Here is a 20,383-nt window from a genome sequence, read left to right as displayed (position 1 = left end):
AGGGTATGCAAGGCCTTCTCCCCTGCAGGGGCATTGGTAGGATGAAGGGAGGAACAGAGGCCAGTGAGCTACAACTTGGCTTAGTTGCCTAGTCCCAGATTTGACTCTTCACTTTGGCTGACCTAGGAACACCTTGTATCTTGCTCTGGTGGCAACAGTGTAACATTTCTTGAGCACTTAAGTGCAAGGCACCATGTATTGTTTTTTGAAATGCCTTATGTCATCCTACAACAATTCTGACTGGGAAATATTGCTGTTGCCATTGTATAGGTGAGGAAACTGGGGTTTAGTGAACTGTTCTCTCTCTGTATATGTTAGTAGACCATCCAAGTTAGTTACTGAGCAGTAGACACATCTTTTTGTCTAAATTAATAGGATGTGGTAAACCATTTTTTGATACTAAATGCCAGTGCTAGTTACATTGCCTGGTTAAATGAACCCCTGGAAAGTACTTAGAAAGAGGGTTTCCTCCAGCCCACTATCAACTCTAGGTATGCACGGTGTCAATGAAACAAGCATTCTCGGAGACATTCTGTGTCAAACACTTCCAACCTCTAATGGAGGAAGGAGGCTTCGCTGGTATTACTGAGTAGAAAGGGAAAGGCTTTTTGATTCTTTAAACAGTTCAGGGCAAGCACAGGCATGTTTCTCCTAAGTAAAAGTAGACTTCACTCCCAAGATGATCAGGGCTGGAAGGAGGGTGAGGCTGGGGGTGGAAATGAAGATTTACATAATCCTCCCCTTTATTCATAACCCTAGGGGTGGTGACCTTTGCTCCCCAGATGGATGCAAACCTATTCACTAGCCTGGAGCAGGCTTGCTGGTTAGAAAAGACCACCTTAACTTCCAGAGCTCATTTTACACCATAGCTTTACTTTATTGGTTGATAAGGAACTTTTTCTCTCTATCTGGTTATGGCCCCCAGAGAGAAAAGGACTGTGAAGAACAGATGGTCAGGGTATCTTTCATTATTATTTCAGTTCTTTGGTTACCATATACTATTGTCTATATTTTTGCCAAATGTATTTCAGCACTCGATAGACTATCGAACATTCCATATGCAATTTGGGTCTACCCTCCAAAACGTTCCGGTATTTTCTAAAGATGAACACTGTATGTATATTCTGAGATCCTCGGGCCAACTGTGGAAGTCAGATTTTTCGGTTTGTGGTGCCATCATGTGGACAGAACCAGGACTGCAGTCCATGGAACCAAAAAGAAAGTAAGTGTACTTTCCCACAGAGATCATTCTTTAATTACAAAATATTATTTCTCTGTAGTTCTATAGGTTTAATGCACATACGGTTAAAATCCCAGTATGATTTCTAGTGACGCCTGGCAAGCTGATTTTAAACTTCATTGGAAAGTGTAAGTCATCAAAACCAGCAAAGTCCCTGGGGCACCTTGGTGGAACAGAGGGTTAAGTGTCTGACTCCTGGTTTTGGCTCAGGTTATGATCTCAGGGTTGTGAAAATGAGCCCCATATCGGGCTCTGAGCTCACCGAGGAGTCTGCTTGATACTGTCTCTCTCCCTCTGCCCTTTCCTTCCACCCACTCTTTCTCCCCCTCTCTCTCAAATAAATAAATACATCTTTTTAAAAAATAGCAAAGTCCCTTTAAAGAACAAAAGATGGAAGGCCTTTCTCTACCAGCTGTCAGGACTTATAATGAAGCTGTAGCAAGTAAGAAAACACAGCCCTGGGGCGCCTGGGTGGCACAGCGGTTAAGCGCCTGCCTTCGGCTCAGGGCGTGATCCCGGCGTTATGGGATCGAGCCCCACATCAGGCTCTTCCACTATGAGCCTGCTTCTTCCTCTCCCACTCCTCCTGCTTGTGTTCCCTCTCTCGCTGGCTGTATCTATCTCTGTCGAATAAATAAATAAAATCTTTAAAAAAAAAAAAAAAAAAAAAGAAAACACAGCCCTCTCACAGGGATACACTGATCAATGGAAGAAACAGAATAAAGTGTCTAGAAATAGGCCCACATTATATGGACCTTTCATATATGACCAAAGAATCATGACAGATCAGTGAGGAAAGGAGGGACTGTTCAGTAAACAGAACTAGAATCCAATCGTTTTTCCATATCAAAACAAAGAAAAATCCCCATCTCCCACTGGATGAGTTTTCCAGGGCTGCCATAGTAAATTACCACAGACCGGGTGGCTTAAAGGACAGAAATTTTTCTCACGGTTCTGGAGTCTGGAAGTCCAAGATCGAGGTGTGGGCAGGCTTGCTTTCTCCTGAGACCTCTCTCCTTGGCTTGCAGATGGCTGCCTTCTGGCCGTGTCCTCACGTGGTCGTTCCCCTGGGCAGAAGGATCTCTGGTGTCCCCTTGTATGCCCAGATTTCCTGTAATAAGGATGGAATTTAGACCAGATTAGGGGTTCACCCAGATGCCCTCCTTTAACCTTAATTAACCTCTTTCATGACCCTGTCTCCAAATACAGTCACCTTCTGAGGGACTGAGGATTAGGGCTTTAATATATGAATTTTGGAAGGATGTGGTTCAGCTCATAACACACATTGTATACGAAAAGTCTACTCCAGATGGAGTAGTACTTAAATTCAAGAACAAAACAAAACAATAGTGGCAAGTGTAAGCAACCAAGTTTCTGAGTATAGGGTAGGGAAAGATTTTTTTAAAATCAAGATATAATTGACATGTAACACTGTATTCGTTTTAGGTGTACAACAGATTGATTTAACATATGTAAGTGTTATGAAATGGTGAGCCCAGTAAGTTTCCATCACTGTAAATCATTAGATTTTTTTCTTTTGATGAGAAATTTTAAGATCTACCTTCTTAGCAACTTCCAAATATATGTACAGTATTATTAACTGTAGTCACCATGCTGTACATTACATCCCCAGGACCTATTTATCGTGTAACAGAAAGTTTGTACCTTTTGATCCCCTTCACCCATTTTGTGCCCCTGGCCCCTACATCTGCCAACCACCAATCTGTTCTCTACTCTGAGTTCAGGTTTTTTTAGTTTCCAGATATAAGTGAAAATATACAGCATTTGTCTTTCTCTTTCTGACTTAGTTCACTTAGCATAATGTCCTTAGGGTCCACCCATGTTGTCACAAATGGCAGGATGTCCTTTTTCTTTTTTATCACTAAATAATATTCCATTTTATATATTTGCTAGTGACATTGTTTATTCATTCATCTCCATTGATAGATGCTCAAGTTGTTTCAGTACCTTGGTTATCATGAATAATGCTGCACTGAGCATGGGAATACCAACATGTTTGTGATTTTGATTTTGTTTCCTTTGGCTATATACCAACAAGTGGGATTTCTGGGTCATGTTATACTCCTATTCGTAATTTCTTGAGGAACCTCCATACTGTTTTATACATAAATTGTACCAGTTTATATTTCTTTCAAGAATGTACAAGACTCCCTTTTCCCCATATGCTGGGCTGCATTTGGTGTATTTCGTCTTTCTTAAAGCAGACATCCTAAGAGGTATGATGCAATATCTCATTCTGGTTTTGTTTTGCATTTCCTTATAATTATGATGTTGAGCACTTTTCTATGTACTTGTCAGCCATTTGTATGTCTTCTCTGGAAAAATGTCTATTCAAGATCTTTGCCCATTTTTAAGTGCATGTTTTGGGTTTTTTTGTTTATTGTTATTTGTTGTATGAGTTCCTTCCATATTTTGAATATTAACTCTTTGTCAGATAAGTGGTTGGCAAATATTTTCTCCCATTTTGTAGGTTGCCTATTGATTTTGTTTATAGTTTTCTTTGCTGTGCAGAAACTTTTTCGTTTGCTGTAGGCTGATGATCTTGTTTATCTCTATCTTCTTTGATTTTTTTTAACTTCTTATTTTGAAACAAAATTTCTTAATTCCTTGTTCATTGTTAAAAATTTGAAAAACATAGAAACCTTAGAGGAGGCAGTATTGATAAGATGACAGTTTAAAAACTCAAAAGCTACAATGAGCAACAATCCAAAAGTGGCCTTCTCCCTTACTCCTCTATTATGGATTTCTTGGCATATCATCCAAGTAGTGACTTCATTCGTCTTGCTCCCCACCCAGATAAACTGCTCCCAATGGTCTTCAGTGTCCAATATCTTGAATTGTTCTTTGCGCAAAGTCGTTTTAACCCCAGTGATGTTGCTACATGGTATTGTATATGGTATTCTATTTTTCTCATCATTACTTCCCAACTCTTTGAATGTTCTAAACAGACTCTTAACTCTATCCCACTTGCAGAAACTGCATTCACAAAGATTACTATCTAATTATTATTTTCCTTGACCTTTCTGGAACGTTTGGCACTTTTCATTATCCCTCTTATTTGCCATCACACTTGACTCCTGCATGACAGTGAAACCTATATGTAAAGTTGTTTCTTTCTTCAAGTACCCCCAGCCTAAGATAAAATTCAACTCTGTCACCAACAACCTAGTTGTCTCTGACTTGAACTTGCAGTGGATGAAGGTGAAACCCCAGTCTTCTTCAGGCCCTTCTGTCTCTGCACAACCTCCGGGTGATTGAGTGAGCCTCATGCAGATTCCAAGTGATCATTAGGTGTGCTGCCTTTTGTGTGAGAGGGGAAGAGAAATAATAGTGTATGGATACAAATAAATGTGTACATAGATAGATAAGTAGGTAGGTAGACGGATATAGATAGACAGACATATCTGCTGATATTTTCAGTAAGAAACTGCAAGGCAAACCAGACATTAGTGAAAATACTGGTTAAGGATGGGGATAGAAGCATAAACAGTGGTAAATGAGCAGAAGTGGAAGCAAGACTTTTTGGAATATACTTTTATGTAAATCATGAGTCATGTAAATGTTTTACACATTCAGAAAAAGTATTCCCTAAAATTGAAAATATTTTAAAATGTAATGTATTAAGTGTATATCAAAACTTAACATACCCCTACAGAGGAAAGAACTACTTTAGTTGTCTAGAATATTGTATTCTTGCTGAAAATCCTTGGAAGGATATATTCTCAGGAGAAAAAGAGCTTTAAACTCAGTGGTGTTTTGTTAATAGTAATATTGGTATTGTTATTTGGAAATCACTTTATGTATAGTACAGAACTAAAGCAAATAAATGATTATGTTACTATTATTTTAAAATAAAATTCTCATTTTAAGAAATGAGTATAAAATCAAAAATTTAAATAAAACCTTATAAACCAAATAAAAACTGACAAATGTTAATTTAAACTCTTGATTTGAAAAAAAAAAAATATGTCTCCTACCTCTATTGTCTGAATGGACCTGCATTTTAAAAAATAGTGAATATAACTGATTAATACACCTGAAACATAAAAATTCTTGAGATCATGATATCTTTTTAAAAAAATAAATATGTAAATAAAAACTTCTTACATTCCTAGTACTTATTTATCTTTCGACTAGAAGTTTGTACCTTTGACTGTCTTCATCCACTTTCTCCTCCCTCCCATCCCCTACCCACTTCCTCTGATGATGAGGAAATATTTTACAGGAGAATACAGAAAGAATGGACACTACCAGGAAATCAGCATTCTGAAACTACATAGGAAATAATTGGCTGTATTAAGAATCATCAGTGTGGCTGAAATCATTAGGCGAATGGCTGGTGGACAGATTTTCCCATGGGTCACCTCACAGATGACCTGCCAGTAACATGAGGGGTTGGAGTGGGGGGTGCACCTTTGTAATGGGGAGATCTGGCTGACACCACCCAGAGACCAAACTGTCAGGAATAGTGGGGCACCTGGTGGGATGCCAGGGGAATTACAGTCTTCTCTGTGATGGATTTTTTTGTGTAATAATTTTTTATTATATTATGTTAGTTGCCGTACAGTACATCCCTAGTTTTTGATGTAAAGTTCCATGATTCATTACTTGTGTATAACACCCAGTGCACCATGCAATACGTGCCTTCCTTAATACCCATCACCAGCCTATCCCATTCCCCCACCCCACCCCCCTCTGAAGCCCTCAGTTTGTTTCCCAGAGTCCATATTCTCTCATGGTTCATTCCCCCTTCTGTTTACCCCCCCTTCTTCTTCCCTTTCTTTTCCTACGATCTTCCTACTTCTTATGTTCCACAAATGAGTGAAACCATATGATAATTGTCTTTCTCTGCTTGACTTATTTCACTTAGCATTATCTCCTCCAGTCCCGTCCATGTTGCAGCAAATGTTGAGAAATCGTTCTTTTTGATGGCTGAGTAATATTCCATTGTATATATGGACCACATCTTCTTAATCCAGTCATCTGTTGAAGGGCATCTCGGCTCCTTCCACAATTTAGTTATTGTGGACAATGCTGCTATGAACGTTGGGGTGCATATGGCCCTTCTCTTCACTATGTCTGTATCCTTGGGGTAAAGACCCAGTAGTGCGATTACTGGATCATAGGGTAGCTCAATTTTTAACTTTTTAAGGGACCTCCACACTGTTTTCCAAAGTGGCTGTACCAACTTGCATTCCCACCAACAGTGTAAGAGGGATCCCCTTTCTCCACATCCTCTCCAACATTTGTTGTTTCCTGCCTTGTCAATTTTTGCCATTCTGACTGGCGTAAGGTGGTATCTCAATGTGGTTTTGATTTGAATTTCCCTGATGGCTAATGATTTTGAACATTTTTTCATGTGTCTGTTAGCCATTTGTATGTCTTCATTGGAAAAGTATCTTGTTCATATCTTCTGCCCACTTTTTGATTTGATTATTTGTTTCTCGTGTATTGCGTTTGAGAAGTTCTTTATAGATCTTGGATACCAGTCTTTTATCTGTAGTGTCATTTGCAAATATCTTCTCCCATTCCGTGGGATGCCTCTTAGTTTTTTTGACTGTTTTCTTGGCCGTGCAGAAGCTTTTTATCTTGATGAAGTCCCACAAGTACTCCTTTACTGATAAAAACACTTCAGAGTATAGGGATAGAGAAGGTACATTTCTCAATTTCGTAAAAGCCATCTATGAAGAGCCTACAGGAAATATCATTCTCAATGGAGAAAAGCTGAAAGCCTTTCCCTTAAGATCAGGAACATGACAAGGATGCCCACTCTTGCCATTTTTATTCAACATAGTACTAGAAGTCCTTGCAACAGCAATCAGACAACAAAAAGGGATAAAAGGTATCCAAATCGGCAAAGAAGAAGGCAAACTGTCTCTCTTCGCAGATGACGTGATACTCTGTATGCAAAACCCAAAAGACTCCACCCCCAAAGTACTAGAAGTTATAGACCAATTCAGTAATGTGGTGGGATACAAAATCAATGCTCAGAAATCAGTTGCATTTCTATACATGAACAATGAGACTGAAGAAAGAGAAATCAGGGAATCCATTCAATTTACAATAGCACCAAAAATCATACATTATCTTAGAATTAACTTAACCAGAGATGTAAAGGATTTATATTCTAGAAACTACAGATCACTCTTGAAAGACATTGAAAAAGACACAAAAAGATGAAAAAATATTCCATGCTCATGGAACGGAAGAATAAACATAGTTAAAATGTCTATGCTACCCAGAGCAATCTACACTTTCAATGCCTTCCTTATCAAAATACCAATGACATTTTTCAAAGAACTGGAACAAACAGCCCTTAAATTTGTGTGGAACCAGAAAGGGCCCTGAATCACCAAGGAATTGTTGAAAAGGAAAAACAAAACTGGGGCATCAATTTCCAGATTTCAAGCTATACTACAAAGCTGTGATCACAAAGACAGCATGGTACTGGCACAAAAACAGACACATAGACCAGTGGAACAGAATAGAGAACCCAGAAATGGATCCTCGGCTCTTTGGGCAACTAATCTTTGACTAAGCAGGAAAAAACATCCAGTGGAAAAAAGACAGTCTCTTCAATAAGTGGTGCTGGGAAAATTGGACAGCTACATGCAAAAGAATGAAACTTGACCACTCTCTCACACCATACACAAAGATAAACTCCAAATGGATGAAAGACCTCGATGTGAGACAGGAATCCATCAAAATCCTAGAGGAGAGCATAGGCAGCAACCTCTACGACATTGGCCACAGCAGCTTTTTTCATGACACATCTCCAAAGGCAAGAGAAACAAAGATAAAATGAACTTGTGGGACTTCATCTGTGATGGATTCTTACTAAGAAATGTTCAAGGGAAACCTTAGTCTGGATTTCTAACTGCAAGTTCAAAGGAAATGCAGAGGAAAAAGAAATAAATTGAATGAAACCACCAGGAAAAAATAAAATAAATACAATAGATTCAGAAAATGGATATTTTATAAAACATCTAGCCTGGTTTCTTCAAAAAGCCAAAGGGAGTAAGCAGTGATTCTTGCCACTTAATTGAGTTAGGAGTCCCAACAGAATGCCTTCTGTTGTCTCCGATTGAACACATTAGTTTGAACAAATGAGTTATAAAATGCATTCCGGGAGCAAGTGGGAAAATATGAATGTGAACTAGGTATTGAGTAATTATTGTTTATTTTTTAAAACATGGTAGTACTGAGTATTTTAGCTATATTTGAGAATCCCTTCATTGTAAGAGTTATATGCTGCACTGTTATTTAAGGATAACATGTTATGATGTTTCTAACAAACTATTAAATGGTGAGGGAGGGGAATATGTGTAAACAGTTGTTGGATTTGGTGGTGGATATATGGGTATTAGCTGTATTCTTCTTGCCACAATTCTGTATATTTGAATTTTTTTCACAATATGTTAAACAAAAATAGCGTCCAAGCTTCCAACCTGTCACTGCTGTTCCACAGTGAGGAGCCGGCAGCCCTATGTCTCCATCTCCTCCAGGGCTTTGCCGCTTCCCTGGCAGCTGGAGATCCTAGGTTGTAGGCACTGTACCCCATTGAGCCTTCCAAGCTGGGCATGCTCTTTGCATCCCTGATGTCCCCCAAACTGAGTTAGTGTGGATATGGAAGTGGGGGGTGGATGGAGAAGTATGGGGAGATATCATTTGGGCAGAGTGGGTTTGGGACTTCTCAAGTGCAGCAGATCACTTTCCACCCATGCAGCCACTCACAGACTGTTTTCCAGGGCAAGACGGCTGCAGCAGAGCCTAGAAATATTCCTCTGTGTCTACCCCTGGCCAAGCGCTGAGGGAAGCACACCTGCCTCTCCCCAGCCCTCCCCGGCTAAGCTGCAGCTCCCCTCCCTCACGTTCCAAGTCCTGAGCATTTCCTCTGTTGGCTGGTGGTTATAACCTCCTAGATGCCTCTCCCATCTCATCCTCTCTTTCCAGTTCCCCAAGTCAAACCCAAAAGGCGCACAAAAACAGTGCTTTTTTTGCTCACTCTTCCTCCTTGGTAGTTCCATTCATTTTTGTTCAACTCCTTTCAGTAAACCAGATGCTGGAGAGAGGATCTCTCCACTGAGCCTTGGATTAAATTCCTGTCCATTCCTCCTGCCCTGGCTAATGCTTTGTCTCACCTTCCTTTCTTCTGAATCTTGAGCAGTAACTAACACTATTGACCTCTTACTGTGTGTCAGATCAGACACTGCTTTGATAGTATTTTCTGCCGTCACTTAGTCACAACAAACTTATAAAATAATATTCATGTTATGGAAGAGGAAATTGAAGCACAGCGAGGCTCAGTAATTTATTCAAGATCAAATCTAGGATCTGTCTCTTCTTCTCAGTAGTTTTACATTTATACATTGATTTTTTGGAAAATAATTAAGTTCCTCTTCTGTGCCGTGTGTTATTGTAGACACCGGGAATATAGCACTGAAGAAGGCAGGGTACCTGTCTTCACAGAGCTTTCATACCTCTGCAGAAAAAAAATAATAACCAAATAGTTAGAATATACAAAGCCAGGTATGCATCAGAAATTGTAACCAGATGATAGTAATAGAAAGAGGGCAGACCAGGAAGGCCTCTTTGAGGAACTGAACCCTGTCACTAAAAATGTATTTTTATATGTATTTTTCAATAGGTAATCTGTTTTCTAGGTTCAAAACATTAAAACCTATTTTAAAAAAGCAATCAGCTTTTCCTCCTAGGCATATTATGCTTTATGCATATTTAAGGCTGTAAAATTATTTTTTCCTTCCTTTTTGTCTCCAAGGCAACATGCTTTACTCTACCATATGCTGTCCTACTTGCTTTTCACAGTATTTATTTTGGAGACCTTACCACATCAATACTTCAAAAGCCTCACTTTGTTTTTACAGTTGCCTACATTTTCGTTAATATGACTGTGCCATCCTTTATTTAACCCGTCCCCCTACTGGAGGCGCTTAGGTTTGTTCTAGTCTCTGGTTGTTAGAAACCATGCTCCAGTAAATAACCCTATACATCAGGAGTTGGCAAACCGTTTCTACAAAGGGCCAGATAGTAAATATTTTAGGCTGTGTAGGCCATATGGCCTCTGTCACAGCTATTCAACTCTGCTGTTATAGCATAAAGGGGACTGGAGACAATGTGTAAGCAAACAGACGTGGCTGTTTTGCAGTAAAACCTGATTTGCAAAAGCAGACATTGGACTAAATGTGGCCAGTGGGCTGCTTTATTTGCTGATGCCTGTTTTTCATCATTTTATATGTTGGATTATCTCCACAGGATAAATTCCTAGAAGTCAGAATGTCCATGAATTTCTAATTTTGATAGATTCTACCAAATTACCTTTCACTGAGATTATACCCATTTACTTTCCCACCAGCAATATACCAGAGTACCTGTTTCTTCAACACTTTACCAATTTAGTATGTTCACACAAACTTTGAGTATATTGCCAATTCCATAGGTGGGAAATGGTATTTCAGTGTAGTTTTAATTTCAGTCTCTCTTCTTAGGTGCAGATGAGCCAATAGAGGAACCATTCGCTTTCTATAGCCTAATGGATCTTTTAAACATCAACTTGTATAAGCTCTTAATTTAATAGGAAGATAAACCCTTTCTCTGTGATACGTTGGAGATAATTTTTCCAATTTTTTATTTATCTTTAGACTTGACCTAATTTTTTTTTAATACAAAGAGGTTTTGTTTGTATAGAGTTACATTAGTGGATCTATTACTTTATGGATCCTGCATTTTGTGTAATAGTGAAAAGATCTGCCACACCTCAAAGCCATAAATGAATTCTTCCATATTGTCATAGGATTTCATTTTTTTATTTCAAACTTGAATCTATTCGGAACTAAGCCAGGTATAAATTAGGGATCCATTTTACTTTCTTTCTGAACATTACCAGGGTGACTCTGTGGCATTTAGTAAATACTCTACGAAAATAGTGAGGTAAACCTGATTTCATTTGACACCTTCGTGATATATTAAAATGTGATATATATTGGGTCTTTTTTTTGGACTTTATGTTCCATTGATTTACCTTACCATTTATGTACCAGGATCATGCTGTTTTAAATCCTGAAGCTTTTTGGTATGCTTTAGTATCTGGTAAGGCTAACCCCTCCCCTACCCCACTCCTGCAACTTCTCTTTACTTTAGGGTTTTCTTTGATAATCCTGCTAATTTTTTGTATGATCTTTAGAATCCTCTTGCCTGGATTTTTTTTTAAAGTAACTTTATTTGGATTAATTTATAATTTAAGGAGAATTGACAGATTTAAGTTATATGGTATCTTCCTCTCAGTGAACATGGTACAAATTTCCATTTGTTCAAGAGTTTTCTTCATATAGGACTTGCACATTTCTTATTTGTTCTCAGGTGTGTTAACTTTTTGTTATTGTTACTTTGTAAGATCTCTTCTTCCATCTCATTTTCTGACTGCTGTTGATTTTTGTGTATCAATTTCTATACCCTGCTATTGAATCCTCCTCTTCAAAAGTGATTCTTTTTCAATTTATTTTCTAGGATTTTCCAAGAATACAGTCACATCATTTGTAGATAGTGATAATTTTAGTTCCTTTCCATTTTAGTACCTGTAATCTTCTTTAATTACAAGTTTCAATCCTTCTGGTAGAGAAGTAATAGTGGTAAAGATGAGCATCCTTGCCATTTCCTACCTGGAGTTCTAGAGCTTCTAGTGTTTCCCCATGAAGCACGATGCTAGCTTTTAAAGTGAGAGTTATATTTTATCATTGTAGGTAAATATCTATTGATTTTTTTATAATTTTTATTAAAAATACGTGGTGCATTGTGAAATGCTTTTTGGGTACTTGTGAAAATGGTGATTTTCTCTTGATGTCTATTATAAATCATTAATATTGCATTATGTTTATTGCTCAGTGACATTGATTTCTCAATGTGGAAGCATCCTTGCATTCGTGGGATAAACTCTACTTCATCGTGATGTAATATTCTGTTACTATGCTGCTAGGTTTTGTTTCCTAATGTCTTATTTTAAGATTTCCATAAATATTCATGAGATTATCTATACTTTGTTTGCATAATCTTTTTCAGGTCTTAATGTCAGTGTTATGGTTGCTTTATAAAGATAAATTCTCATTTTATAATCTATGATATGAAGCAGCCTAAATGGCACTGGAATTATTTTAACTTTGATAGCTTCACAGAATTGCCCTGTGAAACCATCTAGGACTGATAACTTTTTAGGGGGCAGTTCTTTGATGATTTCCTACACTTCTTCTACAGAAATTGGTCTACTTAAACTTCTGAATTTTTCTGGAGTCAGATCTTAGAAAGGTATCCATCTTACCTTATTTATGTGCAATAAAGAAGTCTCCAGTTATTCTTTGAATTTCCCCTGTGGTTATTTTGTTTAAGCAGATTTTCTGTCTTTTGGCCTCCATTTTTGAGGGAGAAGGCAGAGTGTAGACTAGGTGACAGTTACTCTATATTATTACTTTTTAAATAGACTTATTTTCCTTCTTCGTTTATTGACATAAATATTTAAGAATATGAATTTGCCTCTGGGTATTTTAGTTCAGAGTTACTCCACCCAGAGCTAGTGACATTTGGGGCCAGGTGCTTCTTTGTGGTGGGAGGACTTTCTCATGCATCTGGGTTGTTCAGCATCATCCCTGATCTCTGTCTCCTAGAAGCCAGTTGCATCCCTATCCTCAGCTGTGACAATCAGAAATGTGTTTGGATATTGCCAAGGTCCCCTTGTTGGGAGCCAAACTGTCGCAGTCAAAAACCACTGTATTAGCTGTGTAGACCCTAAGTCATCATGGTGAAGGTTTTCTCATTTGTTCACTATGTTCAAAAATTTAGATTTGTGGGGTGCCTGGGTGGCATAGTGGTTAAGTGTCTGCCTTCGGCTCAGGGCGTGATCCCGGCATTCTGGGATCGAGCCCCACATCAGGCTCTTCCGCTATGAGCCTGCTTCTTCCTCTCCCACTCCCCCTGCTTGTGTTCCCTCTCTCGCTGGCTGTCTCTATCTCTGTCGAATAAATAAATAAGATCTTTAAAAAAAAAATTTAGATTTGCATTTTTATGTGATCCAATTGTTATTTAAGAGAAATTCTAAAATAGAAATTCTGAAAGACTCTGGTTGTTTCGGATGTATCTTACAAATATTTTGAGGTCCTTCTCCCTAATCTTACTGAAAGCGAAGTCAAAGTTTGTGGTTTTATGATACATTTTCCTTTCAGATGATTTGCTGGGTTACAAAGGAGGAGTGCTAAACTGATAAAGTCATTGCCGTAGGAAGTTCCTCAGAGTTAATATTTACTCAACACAATATATTCTAAGACTTTCAAAGCATTTTACTTGGACTATTTCATTTAATTCTCACAACAATCCTATTTGGTCTGTAGTAGCTCCAGTTTCTAGATGGGAGAAGTCTCAAAATAACTTGCAAAGATTTCTTAGCTAATTAGCAGAATATAAATATGTCTTTCAAGGGCCTTTAGTTCATGAAAACAGCTCTGTTTGGGGGTGTGGTGGGGAGAAGAGTGTAAGTCATACTTGGGTAGGCAAGACAAGCATCAGGTGAGACCCTCTGCTAACTGGTTTGTTCCAGAGTGGCTTGTGTCTGAAGCATGGAAACAAACATTAGTTTTAACTAACTCTTCCTGCCTCCTGTGGAAAAGGCTTTACTGCGCAGGCCAAAAAGCACCCAGGAGTAGGGTATTTGAAACAGAACAGCTTTCCCTTTGTGTGTCTACCTTTGTGAGGGCCCTGGAACTCCCCAGAGGAAGATGTGCCTGGGGTTACAGCAGCCACCCAAGTCCCTAGGGTGAAATTAGTTAATACCTATCCATTGAAAGAGATCCAGTGCACTTTGTCTTTGTGCTAAATACCCTTTGTTCATGCAGCTTGAGTTGGAGAAATACATTTAGAAGCTTAATAACTTTAACTGCTTCTTGTGTGTTAAGAGCCATGTTTTGGAATAGCTCTAATAATCTTTACTTGTGTCTTTGTGTTACATTAAAGGCTTTGGTGGGAAGCTCAAATTAAATCTAGCCAGATTTCTTTTTCCTGGCTTTTATTTATTTATTTTTTTCCTGGCTTGTAATTTCCCACTTGCAATACCCATAAATTTCCCCATAAAGAATTTTTCAAGGTTAATGAGCAGTAAGTAACCAGTTTTTTCAAATGGCCTTTAAAAATGGTAAACTGGGATCATAAAATGTCAGTATTAACATAGAATGACGGAAGAGGGTTCTTTACTCACAAGAAAACGCTTTTTAAAGGGTTTATGTTTTTAAATGTTTTAAAAGGGTTTATGTTGATTCACACATGAAATTCCAATTGAATGGGATTTTTTAAATTAATTTTTTAAAGATTTTATTTATTTATTTGACAGAGAAAGAGTGGGCGCATGCACAAGTAGGAGGAGCGGCAGGGAGAGGGAGAAGCAGGCTCCCTGCTCCCGATGTGGGGGCTCAATCCCAGGACCCTTGGATCAAGACCTGAGCGAAAGGCAGACGCTTAACCAACTGAGCCACCCAGGTATCCCAAATGGAATTTCATTGTGGTGTTTATGATGAACACTTTCAAGAGTCTCAGTGTTACCCAAAAGCCCAAGTTTGGCTGCTGGTGTTGGAAAAGCCAAAACTCAAGAGACAAGTTGTGATTGGGAAGGAATATGAGATTTATTCAGGAGGCTGGTCATCTGGGGAGAAGGCAGACTCCTGTCCAAAAAATAACTCTGAGGTTTCTGCCTGGCCTGAAGATTTTTAGTGGAACTTTAGGGCAGTTAATCAGTGAAAGGAGAGCACCACGTAACTCTTCTTGATTGCACGCAGACTCGGTATTACCAGGTACAGACTCGATCACAGTGCTCAGAGGTTGTGTACTGGTTCCTCAGGGGGAGGTTGTGCAAGAGGGTTTGGTTCCAGGTCCATCCAGGAAACAATGCATGATCTATAGATATACAAAGAAAGGCTTAGTTCATCAACCTCACGGGCTAAAGGTGCTTGCTAAAACTTAGAGGGCTACTAAGCTGGCCAGAGGGGGGCTGAGACAGCAGCTTCCTCAACTCAAAAGTCTGTTTAACGTCAAGGAAAAATGTCTTCACTATTACTGTTTTTCAAGCATACATTTGAAGAAATGGTCTTAAAAGGAAATTCAGAAGTACATTGTGTGGCAAATAAGCAAACCACAAGAATTCAAAAGGGGAAGAGAGGGAAACGCTAGTGTTACCTTTACTTAATAATTTTGTTATTTTTGCGTTTGTAAATAATTGACTTTAGAAAATAATTGCAACCTTGAAGATAGATTCAAAAAAGAGATTACTCTTTAGGCTGAAGCTGTGCCACGCAGTGATTTTTGGCGAACATGACTTAAAGGGACCGCTGCATTTGAAACAACCTGGAAGCATTGATCGGTCTTATCCTGTTGAACCAGTAGAGGGAGACCTAAGTCCACTTCTGTAAATTAACACCAGCCCTTCCTGCAACAATGAGTGGGGTGGGGAAGGTTGCTCTCAAAATTGTTATTGCCATGTGCAGAAAATAGGTAGCTGGAGAGGTAAGTAGGTAGAGAAATAGACCGATGAATGAATAAAAGTCTTGATCAAGTATTTTGAGAAACATTTAAACCTTCATCCAAGATTACTGGCAGGTTGCTAGTTTTACTCATTTTTAAAATGGCAGTATGTCAAAATGGACATAACAAAGTCTTGATTTGCATTTTCCTGATTATTAATGATTTTGAAAATCTTGTTTATTGAATGTAAGTATAGATAAAAGATATTTAACATATTTAATGTTTAACATTATATCCTAAAATTAACTTTTTATATTCATTAAGTTACTTTTCAGAATTAGATATTAAATTTAAATTTCTAACCAACTAATACCTCATTACAAAAAACAAATCTTTCCTTACCCTGTGCTTCGAAGCTTGGTTGCTTATAATTTCTACTGATTTTTTGTTTTGTTTTTGAATTTAAGGCTTTATACCATTTGGAGTAGACTTTTTGTATACAGTGTGCGTTATGGGCTGAACCCCATCCTCCCAAAATTCATATATTAAAGCCCTAATCCTCAGTCCCTCAGAAGGTGACTGTATTTGGAGACAGGGTCATGAAAGAGGTTAATTAAGGTTAAAGGAGGGCATCTGGGTGAACCCCTAATCTGGTCTAAATTCCATCCTTATTACAGGAAATCTGGGCATACAAGGGGACACCAGAGATCCTTCTGCCCAGGGGAACGACCACGTGAGGACACGGCCAGAAGGCAGCCATCTGCAAGCCAAGGAGAGAGGTCTCAGGAGAAAGCAAGCCTGCCCACACCTCGATCTTGGACTTCCAGACTCCAGAACCGTGAGAAAAATTTCTGTCCTTTAAGCCACCCGGTCTGTGGTAATTTACTATGGCAGCCCTGGAAAACTCATCCAGTGGGAGATGGGGATTTTTCTTTGTTTTGATATGGAAAAACGATTGGATTCTAGTTCTGTTTACTGAACAGTCCCTCCTTTCCTCACTGATCTGTCATGATTCTTTGGTCATATATGAAAGGTCCATATAATGTGGGCCTATTTCTAGACACTTTATTCTGTTTCTTCCATTGATCAGTGTATCCCTGTGAGAGGGCTGTGTTTTCTTACTTGCTACAGCTTCATTATAAGTCCTGACAGCTGGTAGAGAAAGGCCTTCCATCTTTTGTTCTTTAAAGGGACTTTGCTATTTTTTAAAAAGATTTATTTATTTGAGAGAGAGGGGGAGGAAGAGTGGGTGGAGGGAAAGGGCAGAGGGAGAGAGACAGTATCAAGCAGACTCCTCGGTGAGCTCAGAGCCCGATATGGGGCTCATTTTCACAACCCTGAGATCATAACCTGAGCCAAAACCAGGAGTCAGACACTTAACCCTCTGTTCCACCAAGGTGCCCCAGGGACTTTGCTGGTTTTGATGACTTACACTTTCCAATGAAGTTTAAAATCAGCTTGCCAGGTGTCACTAGAAATCATACTGGGATTTTAACCGTATGTGCATTAAACCTATAGAACTACAGAGAAATAATATTTTGTAATTAAGGAATGATCTCTGTGGGAAAGTACACTTACTTTCTTTTTGGTTCCATGGACTGCAGTCCTGGTTCTGTCCACATGATGGCACCACAAACCGAAAAATCTGACTTCCACAGTTGGCCCGAGGATCTCAGAATATACATACAGTGTTCATCTTTTAGAAAATACTGGAACGTTTTGGAGGGTAGACCCAAATTGCATATGGAATGTTCGATAGTCTATTGAGTGCTGAAATACATTTGGCAAAAATATAGACAATAGTATATGGTAACCAAAGAACTGAAATAATAATGAAAGATATCCTGACCATCTGTTCTTCACAGTCCTTTTCTCTCTGGGGGCCATAACCAGATAGAGAGAAAAAGTTCCTTATCAACCAATAAAGTAAAGCTATGGTGTAAAATGAGCTCTGGAAGTTAAGGTGGTCTTTTCTAACCAGCAAGCCTGCTCCAGGCTAGTGAATAGGTTTGCATCCATCTGGGGAGCAAAGGTCACCACCCCTAGGGTTATGAATAAAGGGGAGGATTATGTAAATCTTCATTTCCACCCCCAGCCTCACCCTCCTTCCAGCCCTGATCATCTTGGGAGTGAAGTCTACTTTTACTTAGGAGAAACATGCCTGTGCTTGCCCTGAACTGTTTAAAGAATCAAAAAGCCTTTCCCTTTCTACTCAGTAATACCAGCGAAGCCTCCTTCCTCCATTAGAGGTTGGAAGTGTTTGACACAGAATGTCTCCGAGAATGCTTGTTTCATTGACACCGTGCATACCTAGAGTTGATAGTGGGCTGGAGGAAACCCTCTTTCTAAGTACCTTCCAGGGGTTCATTTAACCAGGCAATGTAACTAGCACTGGCATTTAGTATCAAAAAATGGTTTACCACATCCTATTAATTTAGACAAAAAGATGTGTCTACTGCTCAGTAACTAACTTGGATGGTCTACTAACATATACAGAGAGAGAACAGTTCACTAAACCCCAGTTTCCTCACCTATACAATGGCAACAGCAATATTTCCCAGTCAGAATTGTTGTAGGATGACATAAGGCATTTCAAAAAACAATACATGGTGCCTTGCACTTAAGTGCTCAAGAAATGTTACACTGTTGCCACCAGAGCAAGATACAAGGTGTTCCTAGGTCAGCCAAAGTGAAGAGTCAAATCTGGGACTAGGCAACTAAGCCAAGTTGTAGCTCATTGGCCTCTGTTCCTCCCTTCATCCTACCAATGCCCCTGCAGGGGAGAAGGCCTTGCATACCCTCCCCAGCGCCAGGGCAGCCACGTGACTTCTGGAGCCATTAAAGGACACACTGTGTATAACCCCTTCTGAATAAGAAGTGAGAGATGACTTCAGCTGTAAACCATGATTAGTACCAGGAGTGCTTTTAACACCACTAACAGCAGGATTATTCGTGAGAGCCAACATATGAAAATAGCCTGTGTCCCTGAACAGATAATAAAACATGGTATGTGTATGCAATGGAGTATTACTTGACCTTAAAAAGGAAGGAAGTCCTCTCATTTGAGACTATAGTGATGAACCTGGAGGGTATGATGCTATTTAAATCAGCCAGAGAAAAGAAGACCAATACTGCTCGGTGTGACTTAGGTGGAACCTAACTAAAAGTCCAACTCATAGAAATAGTAAAATCATGGTTTTCAGGGGCTTGGGGGGGACAGGGAAAATGGAGATAAGTTGTGAAAGGGTACAGACTTTCAGTTACAAGATGAATAAGGTCTGAAGTTCTAACAATGTAGTATGGTGACTGTAGCTGACAATATTGTATAATTGAAATTTGCTAAGAGAGTAAATATTAGGAGGTGTTTCCAAAAAAGAAAGTGAATATCTGTGGTGATGGATTTATCCCTCTATTTTAAATATGTTTTGTCAGTTATATCTCAGTAAAGCTTAAAAAAATGTAGAAAACAATGTCATCAGCAAATGGTGTTGCTGGTATAATACTATAATGCAAGGATGTGTTTATTGTATTTATGTGGAGTAGCTTAGTGGTTTCTGAGTTTATCAGTCCAGGGTGGCTTATAAAGACATCTTACACAGGAGACAAATACTTAAGGCAGTCTGCCCAAAGCTGAGCAGACCAGCTACACTGGTCAGTTATCCAGGTTTTGCTGGCCCCAAGAGTGATGGTATCTCCTGATCCATTGCAGAGAATTCTTGTTTACAACAACGAAAGTGATCTCTTGATATGTATACAAGAATGGGTGTGAGGAAGGGAAAAAAAAAAACACATTGCCAAACCAAGTAGATGTCAGTCTTCTGTAGGGTTTTAGTTCTACAGCATTTGCTCCTAGAGCATACCAGCCCCTTACCTCTGACTGTTTCTCTTTTTCTACTGGTGATACAGGTATGAAAGGTAAGCAAAGCCAGACACTAGGTCAAGTGGTAAGTACAGACTCTAGTCAGTCAGCCATATACTATTGAGTAGGGAAAGGAGTTCAGTATGAAATGAATTCAACTTGGATTTATACAAAGGTGGCTAAGTGTTTTAAAGGGAGATGGAGAATGGAGGGCAGGGAGTGGTAAGTGCGTGCTCAGTAGAGTCAGAAAAGTGAGAACTTTGAAAAAGCAGGAAGGGTTGGCAGGGGGTGGAGGGTGGGGTCTGTCCATGTGAATCCCATCTGCTTTTGTTAACTGGCCTTCATTGAAGCAAGGTTCTTACCTTCTCACAGAGATTAGGAGATAGGCTCTATCTTCAGGGCTTGGCTGGAACAAATAGTAAATTTGGGGGGCAGCACTGAATTTTCTCAGGCAGGTACTTTGTTGGCGGGGGAGTGTGAGGGTTGTCCTAGAGGGGCAGACTTGAGTTCTTTGAAACTATGTTAGTATTTTTCTGGTATTTATAGACCAAGTCTGAGGCTTAGTTGAGAAAGAGTTTAGAGGAGCCTGGCTAGAGTTTGGTCAAGAATAGCATCTTTGTCATATTAATGCTAGGGTAATTGATGGGATAGGTAATTCCACTACCTCCTTCTACCAATAGGACAATGTTGGTACTTCTTGATAACCTACAATAACTTGGCTTTGGAGTTGTCTTAGGATCTTCACTCTTGCCGTC

The sequence above is a fragment of the Ursus americanus genome, chromosome 5 (genome assembly GCF_024610735.1).
Source record: "Ursus americanus isolate L20-20 chromosome 5, mUrsAme1.1.p, whole genome shotgun sequence".
Classification (NCBI taxonomy): Eukaryota; Metazoa; Chordata; class Mammalia; order Carnivora; family Ursidae; genus Ursus; species Ursus americanus.
Note: the sequence above shows the minus strand (reverse complement) of the source record.